We start from the raw sequence: 17,763 nt of genomic DNA, 5'->3' as shown, positions 1-17,763 counted from the left end.
TCTTTTCAGTCTCATGTTTTTCACAATATTCTGGGATGTTTACAAGGTATAAGACCCTGGTGTTGACCTTTGATATAGCACTGATGAGGAACTATTCAGACTCTGGCATCTGCATAATTTAACAGAATTCTCAATTTCCGCGGTGTTTGAGCTCTTGTTTGCTCATTGTTCTGCTTTTAATGCAACCACGCTTCTGGATATGCAAAGAAGTCTTGATCTGTTATCTACCACCTGTACCATTTTTGGCCCAAAGATCAATACTAATAAGATGGATGTGATGTACAAACCTGTTCTAGGTGTATCTTATGACAGTGGTTCCCAATCTTTGGAAACTCAGGTGTACTTGAACTGCACTTCCCAGAAACCTTCACTACCAGCTGTGCTGGCCAGGGTTTCTGAGAACTGCAGTCCAAGAATACCTCCCAAAGTTGGGAACCACTGCTTATGACAATCTAGTTACCCCCTTTCTGCAGTGGATAAGTTGTGTATCTTGGCAGCACTGTCTCTCACTATGTTCTCACTGATGATTGGAGAGACCTCATGAATCTGTAAATCTAGCACTACTTTCAGAAGACTTCAATCCTCTGTGTTGAGTTGATGTGGGCTCAATCTTTCTATTATGTGTGGATGTATAAAGCAATTATTCTTTGCTTTAGGAATCAGACATGAACCATCTATCAATGCCATGCAAGAAAGCTCAGTCACTTTCATCTTATCTCTCTTATGAGAATTCTCAGTATCAAATGACAGGATAAATTTCCTGACACCAAAGTTGTGGAGAAAGCATAGAACACTAGCATTTTTATGGTTTTAAAAGAATGACAACTTCAGTGAGTTGGCTGTGACAGGTTGTGAGATGATTGTCTTCTAAAGCAGAGGTCATCAACCCCCCCGGTCCACAGCCCGGTGCCAGTCTGTGGCCTGAGCCGGACCGAGCTGCGAAGACAGACCTCCCACCCCACCTCCCCACACACACTAACCCTCACAAATGCTGTTGGTGCCTGTGCGTGCCCTCATGCACATGAGCAAGCGGCACCACTATTGTATGCACATGAGCACGGGCATGCCTGCACAATTGCCATGCCACCATTTGCGCATGTGCATGATTGCGGGTGCACCTGCACAAGCACTGCACAGCCGTTCATGCATGCACATGAGCATGGGGAGTGCCCCACCTTCTCCAGACGTTCCACAGGGTGAAAAAGGTTGGGGACCCCTGTTCTAAAGCATGCTTTCTATCGAGAGCTTGTTGGAGGTGCTTGATTGTGTGGTGAATAAAAGAAATTATTTAAGGATGCATTGAAGACAACATTTAATATTGACATGTAAGCTGGGAAGCTCTCACTCAAGGCCAAAATATCTGGTGAAAAAATTGTCAAACAAGCAGCAGGACCTTTCAAAATAAACTGGATCAGTCATGCAGAAAGTAAGAGAAGATGTGATAGCAAGGATGTAGCATCTCAAGAGCTCAGTGAGTCCAGGATTGGCTAACTTGATTCTCCTGTTCAATATTTTAGGTTGTATATCCAGACTGTGTTAAACCTTAAATGCTCATTTTTTTCTTCTTATCTCAAAATGGTGAATCTCATGGAAATGGTCATCTTTGAAAATGAAGGACAAACTGCTATTAGGTAAACAAATTAGGATTACATATAATTATTTGTCAGGGGACATATCTATTACTGATAAGATCTTTTGGAGGTCATTAGTTCATAAGGAATTGAAAATAGCATATAATGACAAGTTAGCTTCCAGTTTCATAGCTTTTGTGTTGCTTGGGATAGCTCTAACTTTGAGCTTAAACCATTTTTCATCAATGATACCTGTTTTTGTTTTATTTTTAGCCACTTTTTTCAGCACCAAAGTGAGATAGAAATTGATCAATGAATGAACAATAGTGAGAATAAAAAATGTTTCCTTTGTGCTAAGTAAAAGTGTCTGTTTAGAAGTGTCTGACTTCAGTCAATATGTTTGTGAATCCCTTTCTATTATCTGGTACTGCACTTTTTAAAGACTGAAAAATTAAAAATTAGTTAAAAAGATGGTCAACAGATTAAAATGGCACCATAAAATAATCCATAATATGTAGTAGTGGAAATGTGTGGATAAGAAACAGCCGAGGAGATATTTCCACTAACTGTTAGAAGGAAGTAGAGGAAGACATTTATTTGAGGATACCAATTTAGACTTCAGGCAATAAATCTCTTGACTCTTTACTCCTCAAAATACACACACAATTGTCTAGCTGCTCTCAGTTAAAGGAGTGGCTCCAACCATCATGGTCTGATATCCAAATGAAATGCTGGTATTCTGCATAGCAGACCTGTCTTAAGAGAGCAGATATCTAATATTTCTTTTGTTCTACTAGTTCCAGTTAAGGATATTTGAATGTGGTATTTCCCCCTATATAGGAGTACTGTTTGCATGAGCAACCTGAATCACCATTCATTAATAAGTTAGTAAAGGTAAAGGTAAAGGTTCCCCTTGACAATTTTTGTCCAGTCGTGTCCGACTCTAGGGGGCGGCGCTCATCCCGCTCTTCAAGCCATAGAGCCAGCGTTTGTCCGAAGACAGTCTTTCCGTGGTCACATGGCCAGTGTGATTTAGACACGGAACGCTGTTTACCTTCCCACTGAGATGGTACCTATTTATCTACTCACATTTGCATGCTTTCGAACCGGTAGGTTGGCGGGAGCTGGGACAAGCAACGGGCGCTCACTCCGTCGCGTGGATTCGATCTTACGACTGCTTGGTCTTCTGACCCTGCAGCACAGGCTTCTGCGGTTTAGCCCACAGCGCCACCACGTCCTTCAATAAGTTAGTAAATGAGTGCATAATATGAATACAGTATTCTTAATTATGCTTGCTATTTTTAATTTTTTTCTAGAAATACCTTTTGGAAGAAGCCATGCTGTTAACCATAAGACATAAAAAAACTAATGTAGGAAGTGGTTAGTTATATTTTCATAGATGTAGAGTGCCAGTTCTGCATTTAATACTATTTAAGATCATTTTAGATTTGTATGATAATGTGGACCTAGCATTGTTGAAGATAATAACACAATATAGAATAAACAGAGTATCTTTTAAACACAAATCAAGGCCAACCAATGTGAAAAAAAATCCATTATTTACTTTTCAGATTGAAACAGTATATAGTGGTGCCTCGCCTAGAGTGGTCGTAACTGACTAGATAGGCGGGATATAAATTCAATAAATAAAATAAATAATAAAATAATTAGCGATGTTAATCCGTTCCGGAAAAAACGTTGCTAAGCAATTTCATCGCTAAGCGAAATTTAAAAGCCCATAGAAATAGAGTATCTTTTAAGGTGAGGTTTTAAGCCCATAGGAACGCATTAATTACGTATAAAAACTGTTCAGTTTCAAGAATATATATGAAATAATGTAAAAATAACATGTTGTGTATGCATAATTTTAAACTGTATTGCAGTGTATTGGATGTATGTTATTTCTGTGTCTATGTGTGTGCATACATATAAATAAATATAAATAAATGCATACAGTGAAGAAACAACTTTTTATTATTACCGTGTTTCTCCGATAATAAGACCTATCCCGAAAGTAAGCCCTCCCCTTAATTTGTAGGATTCCTCTAAAGTAAGCCCTCCCCCGAAAATAAGCCCTGTTGCCCTACTTGCGCCCTGGGTAAGCTTACCGAGGGCGCGAAAAAACATCCCTTCAGCAGAGCAGAATGCAGTAGGGAGAAAGCAGAGCTTCGCCCTTCATGGCAGTGCTTTCGTCTCAGGGCGCACCGAACGGGATCCCGGGAGCCAACAGCCGCGCAAGCTCCTCCTCCGCCTGGAACTCCCCTGCCCGGCGCGCGAGGGAGAGAGAGGCACGAGCCCCGCGGGCGCCGCGCGGGCGCTCCTGCCCCCAGACCAGAGAGGAGGAGAACAAAAGCTTCAAGGCGGAGGGGAGGAGGCGACCAAGGCAGCATAGCGAGGAGCATCGCCTGCAAGCCGAGCAGGCACGCTCGCTCGCTGTGTTTTCCCCCTTCCCGGCAAAGCCCGCCTTTTTGGCTCCCCTTCCTCCTCGTTTCGCTTCCACAGTGGTGAGGGCTTCGCAGAGAGCCAGAAAGCGAGAGGAGCCAAGCAGGAAAGCAGGAAAGCAGGAAGGAGAAGCCCAGTTCTTCTCAGCCGCTGCCTTTCCCCAGCCTCTGTCTCCTCCCTGGCCGAGCCCAAGTAGTCGCCGCCGCCGCCGCCACTGCTGGTGCGGCTGTCGCCAGCTTTCGGGGGGAAAATGCTCTGGTTTCTCTTCAGATCGCATTTTTGGGGGAGGGCTTATTTTAATGACGGGTCATTAAAATAAGCCCTCCCCCGAAAATAAGCCCTCTGCCCTTTTCTTTCCCCCAAAAGATAATAAGACAGTGTCTTATTATCAGAGAAACACGGTAATAGCCAGAACCAAAATACGTTGTGAGAAAAGTTCTATGTAGCAAACATAAATTTTTGTCCTTGATTTTATCAGACTTCCAGAAGCAATATTCTTGGACAAAACGGCTATTGAAATCTGACTTTAAGACAATGGGCTGTGGGAAGTCTCAGGTTCCTATTTTATGTGTCCATGGAACACACTGTGATATTGTCTGCAATGAGAGAATTGTTTTGGGCTTTTTAAAGGAGATTATTTTAAAGATAACTACAGTGATCCTCTGAAACACTTTAAAGGTGAGACTACATATTATTATAACTGTAAATAGATGCAATGGGAATTCAAAATGACATAGTGGTACACTGGTGCCTCGTATAACGAGTGCCCCGTTTAACGACAAATCCGCATACCGATGCGGATTTTGCGATCGCAAAAGCATAGGCCCCATTTCCCCCCAGCTGGGCGGCACTTGCCTCCAAGCGCCGGGGGTGGACGCTTCCCTGGAGGTTGCTCTGAAGTCAGCGCCGCCCATCTGGGTGGTGCTGCCTTCAAAGCAACCTCCGGGAAAGTGTCCACCGCCAGCGCTCTGAACCTTCTCCCTCCAGCTGGGCGGCGCAGTTTGGGGAAGCGTCCACAGCTGAAGCAAGCACCGCCCAGCTGGGGGGAAATGGCCGCCCGCAGCGTTTTTGCGCCTCGCTTACCGAGGCGGCGAAAATGGCGGCCGGATGGGGGATTCTTCGCTTACCGGTGAGTTTTCCCCCAATAGGAACGCATTAAATGGAGTTTAATGCATTCCTATGGGTTTTCCCCTCCCGCATAGCGAAGAATCTGGATAGCGACGTTAATCCTGGAACGGATTAACGTCGCTATGCGGGGCACCACTGTATTTTGCACACAGGTCTAACATCTCTAGATCATAATTACTACAAATCTTTGATCCCTAACCTGTCGGTGAACGGTCACACCATAACCCAAGATCCACGCACCCTACCCCTTCACTTGAAGAGCCCATTATGAGGGTTCGTGCTCAAGAACCTGTGGAGGAAACACTGCTACTACAGTAGTTACTCCTGAGAAAATGAACCAAGGCTGAGGCATATGTCATACATGGGGGATTGGAGATTAGGGAGAAGTAAGTGGTGCTTTACCCTCGGTGGTTAGTCAGTATGAAAGAGAGGAAGTAAAGGAGAAATGAATAGGAGGAGGTTGTCAAGCAGGGCCCATAGGAAAACGGGAACAAAGACAAAGATCCAGGGAATCTGAAGACAGTAACTCGGAAATTGAAAGAAGAAGACTCAGTAGTCCTGGGGGCCCCAAACAGAACTTCAGGAATGCTCAGAGAAGAGATTTGGGGCAAAGTCCTAGATGAGTGGAATGGGACCTATTGGACCGAAAACTCCTCTGAGTAAGAGGTACAACCCTGAGGGGAGTGGAACTATATATACTGTATAAAGATCTTTGGTGGTGTGGTGTTAGTGCAGCTACAAGTCCCCAAGGGTGAAGGGGACAAACATGAATACCCGAAACCTCCTTACTGCTATTCTTATTGAGAAGAGCAAGAATATAGGAACTGCAAGAAGGCCAAGGGAGATGATAATAAGAAAACCCAACTCAATGGAGACTGGAGGATATAACCTGGGAGACATGAAGCCAACTAGAAAAGAGGTTATTCCTCCGATTGCCCTTACTTGTGGGTGTGTAGACTCTTTTTGAAGAAATCTATGACCCTAGGATATTTAGAATGCAGGACTTTGCCTCACTCTGATGGCAAGAAACCCGTGGAGTGAAGTGTGAATTTTAGATGATTGCTTTTACTGGATTTTCAGTACTACTTGTATTTTCCATTTTTGTGTTTTCCATTTCTCAGAGTGGCAATTTAAAAATATTTGTATAGTTATTGTTCTTAGCTTTAAATATTATCTTTTAAGGATGTTAACCCCAATTGTATTCTCATTGTTTTCAACTTTAAATATTGTCTTTCAGTGTTGTAAGCTGACTTGCGTCTTTTTCAAGGAGAAAGGTGGGGTAAAAATATTTCAAATAAATAAATAAATAAATAAATAAATAAATAAATAAAGATGGTCCTCCCATCTTGCAAATCTACATCTTGGTGAGCGGAATCTGGGGAGCCTCTTCTTTAAAGCTGGACTTTAGGCCAGTGGAGTTAACTAGACTTGAAGAGCTAGGACTGAGGTCTTCCTCTTTCTTTACTAAACCTTAAGTTCAGTAAAACTTGTTGAAAGTTCAACTGTTGGTCTTGATATTTGCAGTTTAATACAGAAGAAATACCTTATTGATTGGAAGGGGCTGGTGGGACTCCCAAGATGGCAATACAGTCATGCCCCGCTTAACGATTATCCCGTATAACGACGAATGATCTCAATTGCGATTGCAATACGATGTTTTAATGTTTTTTTTCGCTTTGTGACGATCGGTTCCTTGCTTCGGGAACCGATTCTTTGCATTACGACGATCAAAAAAACTGATCGTCAGGTTTTCAAAATGGCTCCCCGCTGTTTTTAGGAGGCATTTTTCGCACTACAGGCACTGAAAATGGCCACCTCTATGGAGGATCTTCGCTTGACAAGCAGGTATTCAGCCCATTGGAATGCATTGAACGGTTTTCAATGCATTTCAATGGGCTTTTTTTATTTTGCTTGACGACGTTTTTGCTCTACAGCGATTTCGCTGGAACAAATTAACGTCGTCAAACGAGGCACCACTGTACTAATTTTCTAAAGGGGACAGAAATTGGTGAAAGCGTAAGCTGACAAGTGTTCTGTGAGGTTGAAAAGTATTTGCACTTATATTTTCGTCTCCATAATAAAACAATGTGTACACCTGAATAAGTGCAGTGCCTACTTAGAGATAACAGTCACACAATGTGTCACCATTTTTTATGATGATGCCACATTTCTCCCAACAAGGGACCCAAAAAGTGGCTCACACCATTAAAATTCACACAGTTTAAAAAATAAGTTTAATATTAAGAAATAAATTAAGCAATATATGATTTAAAATACAATTAAAAGATTAAAACATGAAAACATAAAAAAGGTTTAAAATTATCTGCTAAAATGGGGTTCAGGGATTCAGTTATAACTCTTAAAAGCCTGCCTGAAGATATGGATCTTTAGCTTTTTTCGAAAAGGTAAAGGGAAGAGGCCATCCTGATCTCCCGAGGGACAGCATTCCATAGTCTGTGAGCTGCCACAGAGAAGGCCCTCTCCTGTATCCCCATCAGCTGTGCTTGTGCTGGCAGTGGGACCAAAAGGAGGGCCTCCTCTGCTGATCTTAATTGCTGAGAAGGCACATCGAGGGAGATACGGTCCTTCAGGTAACCTGGACCCAAGCTGTATAGGGCTTTATAGGTAATGACCAGCACTTTGAATTGGGTTCAGAAATGGACTGGCAGCCGGTGCAGTTCTTGTAACAGGTGTGTTATAGGCTCCCTGTAAATGGCCCCAGTTAGTAGTCTGGCTGCAGAGTTTTGCACCAGCTGAAGTTTCCGAACCGTCTTCAAAGGCTGCCCCACATAGAGCATGTTACAGTAATCCAAATGGGATGTAACTAAGCCATGTGTCACTGTAGCCAGATCCAACATCTCAAAGAATGGACGCAGCTGGCACACCAGCTTTAGCTGTGCAAATGCACTCCTGGCCAGCACCAAAACCTGGGCATCCAAACTTAGAGATGAATTTGGAGTATACCCAAGCTGCGGACTTGAGTTTTCGGGGGAGTGTAACCCCATCCAACACAGTTAATATCCTTGTTAGTATCCTTCTTACTGTTTGCACTTTGGATAATAAATATTGACAAATAGGTGCAAAGACTTATCAGAGAAGTCATGCAAGTAGAGATAGATGTTTAGATGGTATTATCCACATGAAGCAATATCTCCCCCTCCCTGGCACACTTCACAGCCTCAAAGAAAAAAAAAATGAAGCACAGGCTACTCCCTAATGTGTTGGTTTATTTATATGCATGATGACCTTTATATGGACAAGCATTTAAGAAATGCGCCTTCTACTTGAAATCGGAAATGAACTGATAAAATTCGACATGCACTGGAATGTCACAATAGGATCCTGTAGTGGTAGCCTTTCTTCAGAGTCTCGTGGTGCAGTGGTTAAACTGCTGTACTGCAGCCAAAACTGTGTTCATGACCCGGGGTTCAATCACAGGTAGCGACTCAAGGTTGACTCAGCCTTCGGTCTTTCTGAGGTCAATAGAATGAGTACCCAGCTTGCGGGGGGGGGGGAATGTGTAGCCTGCATAATTAACTTGTAAACCGCCTAGAGAGTGTCACTATGGGACAGCATATAAGCAGCACACTTTGCTTTTGCTTTTTGCTTTGCTAAAAATCACTCTGGCTAAAATCCCAGTAAGAAAAACTGTATGCATAAATGTTTCCCTTATTTTTCCTCAAGATTCATCATTCATTGCACGACTGGGCATACCATTGTTCGTTTTACCTATAGTTGCTGGGGCCTGTTAATCAGGTAGAATCATGTGCATGTGCTGTTTTGGAATCACTTGGGGCAATAGGATTCTGTCTGTTTTTTGCAAGTGGCAACCTGTCTCTGTTTTAAAGAAAAATCTTGCAGAGTGGGTAGCACAGATATATAGTCTGAAGCAGTTTAGTCCAATCTCCAGTTGTTGGGATTATATTCTTGGTGTTGTTTCCCACTAGGTGTCATAGAACAGTTCTTGAGCATCAGTGGCAGCCTGTGGTCCCAGATGAGTTCTAACACAGCTTTACCAAACGTGAATATGATGGCTTCACAGTTTCTGGTGGCTCAGGAACAAGATATACTTCAGTTAACTACTGTACATACAACCTCATGCAGTTGTGCTCCTAAATTGTATCTTTTCCCTTTGTGACACAAATGAACTTTAGTTTAAGTCCTTTCAAATAAGAAAATATATGGGCTAGGAAAGAATGGACATATTATTGTAGAACCTGAGATTTGCCCATATAGTTTTTTCACAAAGACATTTTTATTGCTATGTATACTCTCTTCTTTGAACAATGGCTCAAACAGTATTATGGAATTATTATACTCATGTTCAGCAGCTATTTTTCAAACATAACTATCTTGGCTATTTCATTTCTTTAAGCCACCAGGGCACAATAAGCACTGATTGCCTATAAAAATTCATTTTATAACTTCAACCTTTTAGTTGGAGCTGCTGAAGGGAAAAGTGATTTAAAAACCATTGCAATCTATTTTTATGCATTTGTGTGACCAGAAAGAGAGAAAAAAAGCTTCCAACTAATTTGTACTTTAAAAAAAATACACTTTATTTCTAGGGTAGTAGCATGAAAACAAGTTCAGTCTTGGAGTTATTTGGAAATAGTGACATTTTCAAGCCCTTTGGAAGTCCGGCACTCTTGTGTTTCCAGAATATATAGTGTTGTCACCTTCTGAATAGTGCTTCACTGGCTTGTAGAAGAAGAGGTTATTTATAAGATGCATACTACGGTATATTTTATTGCTAAATATGTAGAAAATTTCCATCAATTTTTATTTTATTTTAAAATTTCAGTTTCTGTATTCTTTGCTGGCTTCAAAAAGCATTTGCTGTACTATCAGTATGCTGGTATTAAAGACATAGTGTAGTCAGCTTTCATTTTAAACTAATTTAAAATTTAATAGCTAATGTGTTCTTTTTGGCTCTCTTAGATTTGCTGAGAGTATATCTTGTCAAAATGAATACTGCACTTTGGGAAAAGGTGTAGAAAAGAGCAAGCAGAACCATTAAGAGGCTGGAGAAGCACCCAAGTGAGGAAAGGTTACGGCGTTTTAGGCAGTATAGCTTACACAGATATTCAGTGATAGAGATGCATAAAATTATATATGCTGTTGAGAAAGTGGAAATGGATATGATACAACTGTGTACAGGTACAATTGTGCATGATGGAAAGAAAATTCTCACTATTTCACCCCTCCTCCTGTAATTCTGTTTTCCCCCCCAATGAATCTAAATCTTAGGAGATTGAAATGAAATACAATAAGGCTTGTCAAAAGACTGGAAAAATGAAGAATTATGGACTTTGTAGCTCTTCTAGAAAATCAGCTGTTGTAATTCATGTGTAGATTGTGCTGACAGAAAGGTAGGTGGGGATGCTGTACAGCATTGTAGCTTATCTCTGTGAGAAAGAACTTCAAGACTGGGATGAGGTTACTCCTTAGTACTGAGTTCATTAGGAAAATAGTTTTGGCTGAGTTGAAGGAAGGGAGAAGTTATTTTTTTCTTCATGAAAGTTCTGGGCAACTTGACACCTGACTGGCAGAGTTTCTGGAAGTCTGGAAACTGGAACTTTGAGTATAAAAACAGGGACCAAAGTTATTTTGCTTAGTCTATCTCTTAGGATGCAACAAGACATGCACTCCATTTACCGTATGCTCTGAAACTATGCTGAAGCTATGTCAGGATATATTAGTATAGAGTGCCTAGCTTTCTTATTTTTCTTATTTTGCTGCTTTTGATTTTTTTACTACCTTTAATAAAATATAATTTTTTACAATTGTTTGGTTCTTTTGGAGTAAGAAGATTGTTGATACTTAAAACAGGCTTTGACTTGACTTTTAAGGCAAAGAAACCTGTGGGTTTGTGGGTATATTAGTGTTCCTACCTTACAGAGTTGCTGTAAGAGCCAAAGTTTTTAACCTTATGAATTTTTGGTAACTCCCTGGAAGCACTGCTTGTTCAGGATGGACTAATGCAAGGGTCCCCAACCCCTGGGCCATGGCCTTGGCAGGACCAGGCTGCAGAAACAAATGTCCCATTCCTCCCCATGCATGCCCCCCATGCACGTATGCATGTATCCCCCCACATACATGCATGGATGCACACATGCCCCGCCCACGGATGCACACACACTTCGCCCATGGACAGATGCACACATGCACACTTCCATGCATGCACGGAGGCCCCGCCCGCCCATGCATGGTTGCACTGACTCCCTGCCCCTGCATGCACAGATAACATGCCCCCCCGGATGCCCACACACATCACCCAAACACGCATGTGATGCCCCCCCGCCTGCATGCTAAACCAGTCAACAGTGTGAAAAAGGTTGGGGACCACTGCATATTGGGAGGGTATTAGGCAGGAAGATTTTCAAAGGCAACAACACATTTGGCCTTTTATCGACACCAGGACAATCATGGAATTGTGGCCAAGTGGTTAGTGTGGGGTTCTCTATCCCACACTAACCACTTGACAAGGCTCTTCACACAGCAAAGTTAAGTTACGGAAGTCACTACCAGAATTGCAGAATGCAGTACATGACAATTACTAGCCAGGGTGATTTTAGAATGAGAAAATACATAGAGCAAATGTTTGATCAATTGATACTAGTCATAATGGTAATATACAGTGGTGCCTCACTTAGCGATGTTAATCCGTTCCAGGAAAAATGTTGCTAAGCGATTTCATCGCTAAATGGAATAAGAAAGCCCATAGAAACGCATTAAAATGTGTTTAATGCGTTCCTATGGGCTTAGAAACTGGCCTTATGTGAAGATCCTCCGTAGGGGCGGCCATTTTTCGTGCCTCTAAAGCGAGGCAAAACAGCGGGTGGCCATTTTGTTTTTCCAGCAGCCATCTTGGAACCGCCGATCAGCTGGCCAAAAATGGGGGCTTTGCGATGATAGCTTCCCTGCGATCATCGCAAAGTGATTTTTCCCCATGGGGCCATCGCTAAGCGATCGCTCTGGCAATGGCCAAAACCCCATTGCTAAGCGATTTCATCACTCAATGGAGCAATTGCTAAGCGAGGCACCACTGTATTGTGTTATCACACTATCAAGAGACAATATGCCTATTTGTATCAATTGCTTAGGTCACAAATGGGTGGGTGCTGTTGGGTTTATGTCTGCTTGTGAACTTTCCATAGGCATCTGAGTTGTGACAAAATACAGTGCTGGAGTAGAAAGACATTTGGTAGGATCAAGCATGGCTCTGTTGTATTCTTAAGTAACTGATAGCTTTCTCTCTCCTTTTAATTGAAAGTGGCAAGGATGTTGAGAAAAATATACACAGATTAAAAGCTTTCTCTCTCCTTTTAATTGAAAGTGGCAAGGATGTTGAGAAAAATATACTCAGATTAAACTATGATTTAGATGTCAACTCTTACTATCAGTATGGCAGTATGGACTTCCTAGGATCTCGCTTATGGATATATATATTTATCTGCATATGAAAATTTCAGGACTCTGTTTTTAAACGTGGTATTACAATGGTATTACAATTTCCTTGTCCCTCCGTCATACCACATCTGAATAGAAGTTATGTAAATGTTGGATGTGTTTGCTTTGCTTCAGGAGGAACTGTTCATTTTAGTAGGAAATTTTCTTATGTCACAAAATGAAAACAGAGAGAAACATTCTCTCATCAATTGACAAACAATGCCTTCAAATTTAGCTAATGGCCCCCTTCAGTGCGGAGATTAATGCTAACAATTGTAGTTTCAGACTAATGAAATACTGCATATTTGGCTGTTAGGTGTTAATGTGAATTCATTCTTCAGCTCATTCAAGCCTAGGGCTTATAGACACTGACTTAATTACATGTAATTAGTTACATTGCTGTTCTTGGGCCCCTGAGGTGTATTTGTTTATGAGTTACCTTCCATATAATGCTTCAGTTCAAAGCACAAAACCCAGAATAAATAAGAGTGTGTTTTTTATTCTATGCTAGACTTAGATAGTTTTACTTTGCTATTAAAAAGAAATGTCAAGTGAAATAAACTCACTCAGTGGTATATCTAGAAGCAAAGAGTTAAGGAGGGCAAATTATATGAGATTAGAATAGGGAATGGCAGTTGCTTTGCTGAATTGGTAGAGGATTGCAAACGGTGTGGCAAGAGCTATTGACACTTAAATGAGTTCAATGGTGACTGATTGATCTAAATTTTAAAACCTAGTTATGAAAAATTAATTCTTTTAATCATGTATCTTTGTATATGTGTGTTTCAGAAGTTAACTGATGTTAACAATAGACTATGAAGGCATATTAGTACCTCAAGTTATCAGCATTAACTTCAGATAATTAAAAGCTTCAATTTTTTTCATTAAAAAAAGCATAATACTAGGATCTGTTCAATTTAAATGCTTCAGATCTCAAATATGAAATAGCTCTAATAAAAGATACCATCTTTTATTGAAGACCATTGTTTCTCCACTACATCACGTGGAAACATTTGGTTTTATATTTTGACAATCTTTGCTATCAATCTTATGTTCATTCTCAGAAAGCGTTGCAAGGAATCCTGCTTTGATTCAGTCAGCTTATTCAGCTTGACACTTCCATTCAGCTTTTAGCACCAACACGTCTTGATCTTATCATCCTCATTTTGCATATTAATCTAGTTGAATGTCCACTTAAAAGCTTCCTGTATTATATATTGAATGTTCACAGTCCCTGTCATATTCCTCTTCACCTGTAATTTTGTTCTGCCTTGCTTTCACAGTCACTTTCTTTTTAAATGTCCCTCCAAAATGGACTTTAAATTTCACACAATGTTTGCAAGGCAGATGCTGTTCTTGGAAGGAAGAGAGAGTATTAATATAAATATTAGCGTATTATTAAAAATTATTTCCAAATCAATAACCAGTCATCTATAATGGAAATACTAAACTTCGGGGACAATGTACTATATATACTAATCCTCATTAGATCATGTCTAAAGTCACTCCTTCATGGATTGCTGCCTTGTCGTGGCGAAGGGGCTTGAGTAACTCAGAGAAGCTATGGGCTATGCCGTGCAGGGACACCCAAGACGGACAGGACATAGTGGAGAGTTCCGACTAAACGCAATCCACCTGGAGTAGGAAATGGCAAGCCACTCCAGTATCTTTGCCAAGAACGCCCCATGATCAGAAACAAAAGGCTAAAAGATATGACGCTGGAAGATGGGCCCCTCAGGTCGGAAGGCGTCCAACATGCTACTGAGGAAGAGTGGAGGACAAGTACAAGTAGCTCCAGAGCTAATGAAGTGGTTGGGCCAAAGCCGAAAGGACGCTCAGCTGTGGACGTGCCTGGAAGTGAAAGGAAAGTCCAATGCTGTAAAGAAAAATACTGCATAGGAACCTGGAATGTAAGATCTATGAACCTTGGGAAGCTGGAGGTGGTCAAACAGGAGATGGCAAGAATAAACATCGACAACCTGGGCATCAGTGAACTAAAATGGACAGAAATGGGCGAATTCAGCTCAGATGATTATCATACCTACTATTGTGGGCAAGAATGCCGTAGAAGGAATGGAGTAGCCCTCAGAGTGAACAAAAGAGTGGGAAAAGCTGTAATGGGATACAATCTCAAAAATGATAGAATGATGTCAATACGAATCCAAGGCAGACTATTCAACATCACAATAATCCAAGTTTATGCACCAACCAGCATTGCTGAGGAGACTGAAATTGAACAATTCTATGAAGATTTACAACACCTTCTAGAACTGACACCAAAGAAAGATGTTCTTCTCATTCTAGGGGACTGGAATGCTAAAGTAGGGAGCCAAGAGATAAAAGGAACAACAGGGGAGTTTGGCCTTGGAGTTCAGAACGAAGCAGGACAAAGGCTAATAGAGTTTTGTCAAGAGAATAAGCTGGTCATCACAAACACTCTTTTCCAACAACACAAGAGGCGACTCTATACATGGAAATCACCAGATGGGCAATATCAAAATCAGATTGATTATATTCTCTGCAGCCAAAGATGGAGAAGCTCTATACAGTCAGCAAAAACAAGACCTGGAGCTGACTGCGGCTCTGATCATCAGCTTCTCATAGCAAAATTCAAGCTTAGACTGAAGAGAGTAGGAAAAACCACTGGGCCACTCAGGTATAATCTAAACCAAATCCCTTTTGAATACACAGTGGAAGTAAAGAACAGATTTAAGGAACTAGATTTGGTGGACAGAGTGCCTGAAGAACTTTGGATAGAGGCTCGTAACATTGTCCAGGAGGCAGCAACGAAAACCATCCCAAAGAAAAGGAAATGCAAGAAAGCAAAGTGGCTGTCCAACGAGGCCTTAGAAATAGCAGAGAGGAGAAGGGAAGCAAAATGCAAGGGAGATAGGGAAAGTTACAGAAAATTGAATGCCGACTTCCAAAGAATAGCAAGGAGAGACAAGAGGGCCTTCTTAAATGAACAATGCAAAGAAATAGAGGAAGATAACAGAAAAGGAAAGACCAGAGATCTGTTCAGGAAAATTGGAGATATTAGAGGAACATTTTGCGCAAAGATGAACATGATAAAAGACAAAAATGGGAGGGACCTAACAGAAGCAGAAGAAGTCAAGAAGAGGTGGCAAGAATACACAGAAAAGATCAGTCTACATCCCAATCCCAAAGAAAGGCAGTGCCAAAGAATGCTCCAACTACCGTACAATTGCACTCATTTCGCACGCTAGCAAGGTTATGCTCAAAATCCTGCAAGGTAGGCTTCAGCAGTATGTGGACCGAGAATTCCCAGAAGTACAAGCTGGATTCCGAAGAGGCAGAGGAACTCGAGACCAAATTGCTAACTTGCACTGGATTATGGAGAAAGCCAGAGAGTTCCAGAAATATCTACTTCTGCTTCATTGACTATGTGAAAGCCTTTGACTGTGTGGACCACAGCAAACTATGGCAAGTCCTTAAAGAAATGGGAGTGCCTGACCACTTTATCTGTCTCCTGAGAAACCTATATGTGGGACAGGAAGCAACAGTTAGAACTGGTCATGGAACAACTGAGTGGTTCAAAATTGGGAAAGGAGTACGGCAAGGCTGCATATTGTCCCCCAGTTTATTTAACTTGTATGCAGAATACATCATGCGGAAGGCTGGACTGGAAGAAACCCAAGCCGGAATTAAGATTGCCGGAAGAAATATTAACAACCTCCGATATGCAGATGATACTACTCTGATGGCAGAAAGTGAGGAGGAATTAAAGAACTTTGTAATGAGAGTGAAAGAGGAGAGTGCAAAAAACGGTCCGAAACTCAATATCAAAAAAACTAAGATCATGGCCACTGGTCCCATTACCTCCTGGGAAATAGAAGGGGAAGATGTGGAGGCAGTGTCAAATTTTATCTTCCTGGGCTCCATGATCACTGCAGATGGAGACAGCAGCCCTGAAATTAAAAGACGCCTTCTTCTTAGGAGGAAAGCGATGACAAATCTTGACAGCATCTTGAAAAGCAGAGACATCACCTTGCCAAGTCCGAATAGTCAAAGCTATGGTTTTTCCTGTCGTGATGTATGGAAGTGAGAGCTGGACCATAAAGAAAGCTGACTGCCGAAGAATTGATGCCTTTGAATTGTGGTGCTGGAGGAGGCTCTTGAGAGTCCCCTGGACTGCAACGAGAACAAACCTATCAATTCTAAAGGAAATCAAACTAGAGTGCTCACTGGAAGGACAGATCCTGAAGCTGAGGCTCCTGTACTTTGGCCATCTAATGAGAAGAGAAGACCTTGATGTTGGGAAAGTGTGAAGGCAAGAGGAGAAGGGCACGACAGAGGATGAGATGGTTGAACAGTGTCATCGAAGCAACCGAGATGAATTTGACACAACTCTGGGAGGCAGTGGAAGACAGGAGGGCCTGGCGTGCTCTGGTCCATGGGGTCACGAAGAGTCGGACACGATTAAACGACTAAACACACACACACAAAGTCACTCAGTTCCACAGGTCTTATGATGATAGAATCAAATTTCAAAAGTTAACATTGCCACTAAAATAAAACCTTTTACCTCAGTGTTCCCAAAGCTTTTTCGGACCGGGGAGCAGTTGGGGCGTGCGGGCTCTGTGTGCGGACTGGTTGGGGGGGCATGCTCACAGGTGGGTGTGTTGTGCTTGCAGAGGGGCATGTCAAGATTATGTGCAAACATGACACGCCCTTCGTGTACATGCATGACACGCCTACCTCTTGGGCGAGCCCAGCCTTGAGCGGAGGGGAGGCAGCTTTGCCATGGCGGCCCGCACGATCCTGGAGGACCTCGGCCTGACAGGCAGTGCGTCTGAGCCAGGCGTTCTGGGACTAGGGCTTCTGCACCCTTTTCGCCCAGTATGCCGCCGAAGTGGCGGCCCTGGAGCGCTGGCGGGATGTCAAGGCCTGCTTCCTCCTCCTGGCTGGACAGGTGGCCAGCCCATCACAGGAGTGGCTGCGCGGGCTTACCAGAAAAGGTTTCATGTCCTTCATCACACTGACTGTACTGTGGCAAAGGGATGGGGCAAGGAGAACAAACCATTTCTCCATTACTGGCTCTATCTCCTTTGCTGCTCTCTTTGCCCGAGCTCCTTCTTTCCCTCCTCCTCCCTTGCAGAGATGGCAGCAAAAAAAAAAAAAAAAAAGCAATCACACGAGACTCAAGGAA

The 17,763-nt window shown here is 42.2% G+C and overlaps 1 protein-coding gene across 2 annotated transcripts in view; it reads left to right on the top strand.

Moving 5' to 3' along the window:
• The window catches only part of CAMKMT (calmodulin-lysine N-methyltransferase), a 394,982-nt gene that overhangs the window by 75,725 nt on the left and 301,494 nt on the right, over positions 1 to 17,763 (top strand). The gene's annotated exons all lie outside the window — the stretch shown is intronic.

Source organism: Pogona vitticeps, chromosome 1 (genome assembly GCF_051106095.1).
Source record: "Pogona vitticeps strain Pit_001003342236 chromosome 1, PviZW2.1, whole genome shotgun sequence".
NCBI lineage: Eukaryota > Metazoa > Chordata > Lepidosauria > Squamata > Agamidae > Pogona > Pogona vitticeps.
The sequence above is the reverse complement of the archived record's forward strand: the minus strand, read 5'-3'. Positions and strand labels throughout refer to the sequence as shown.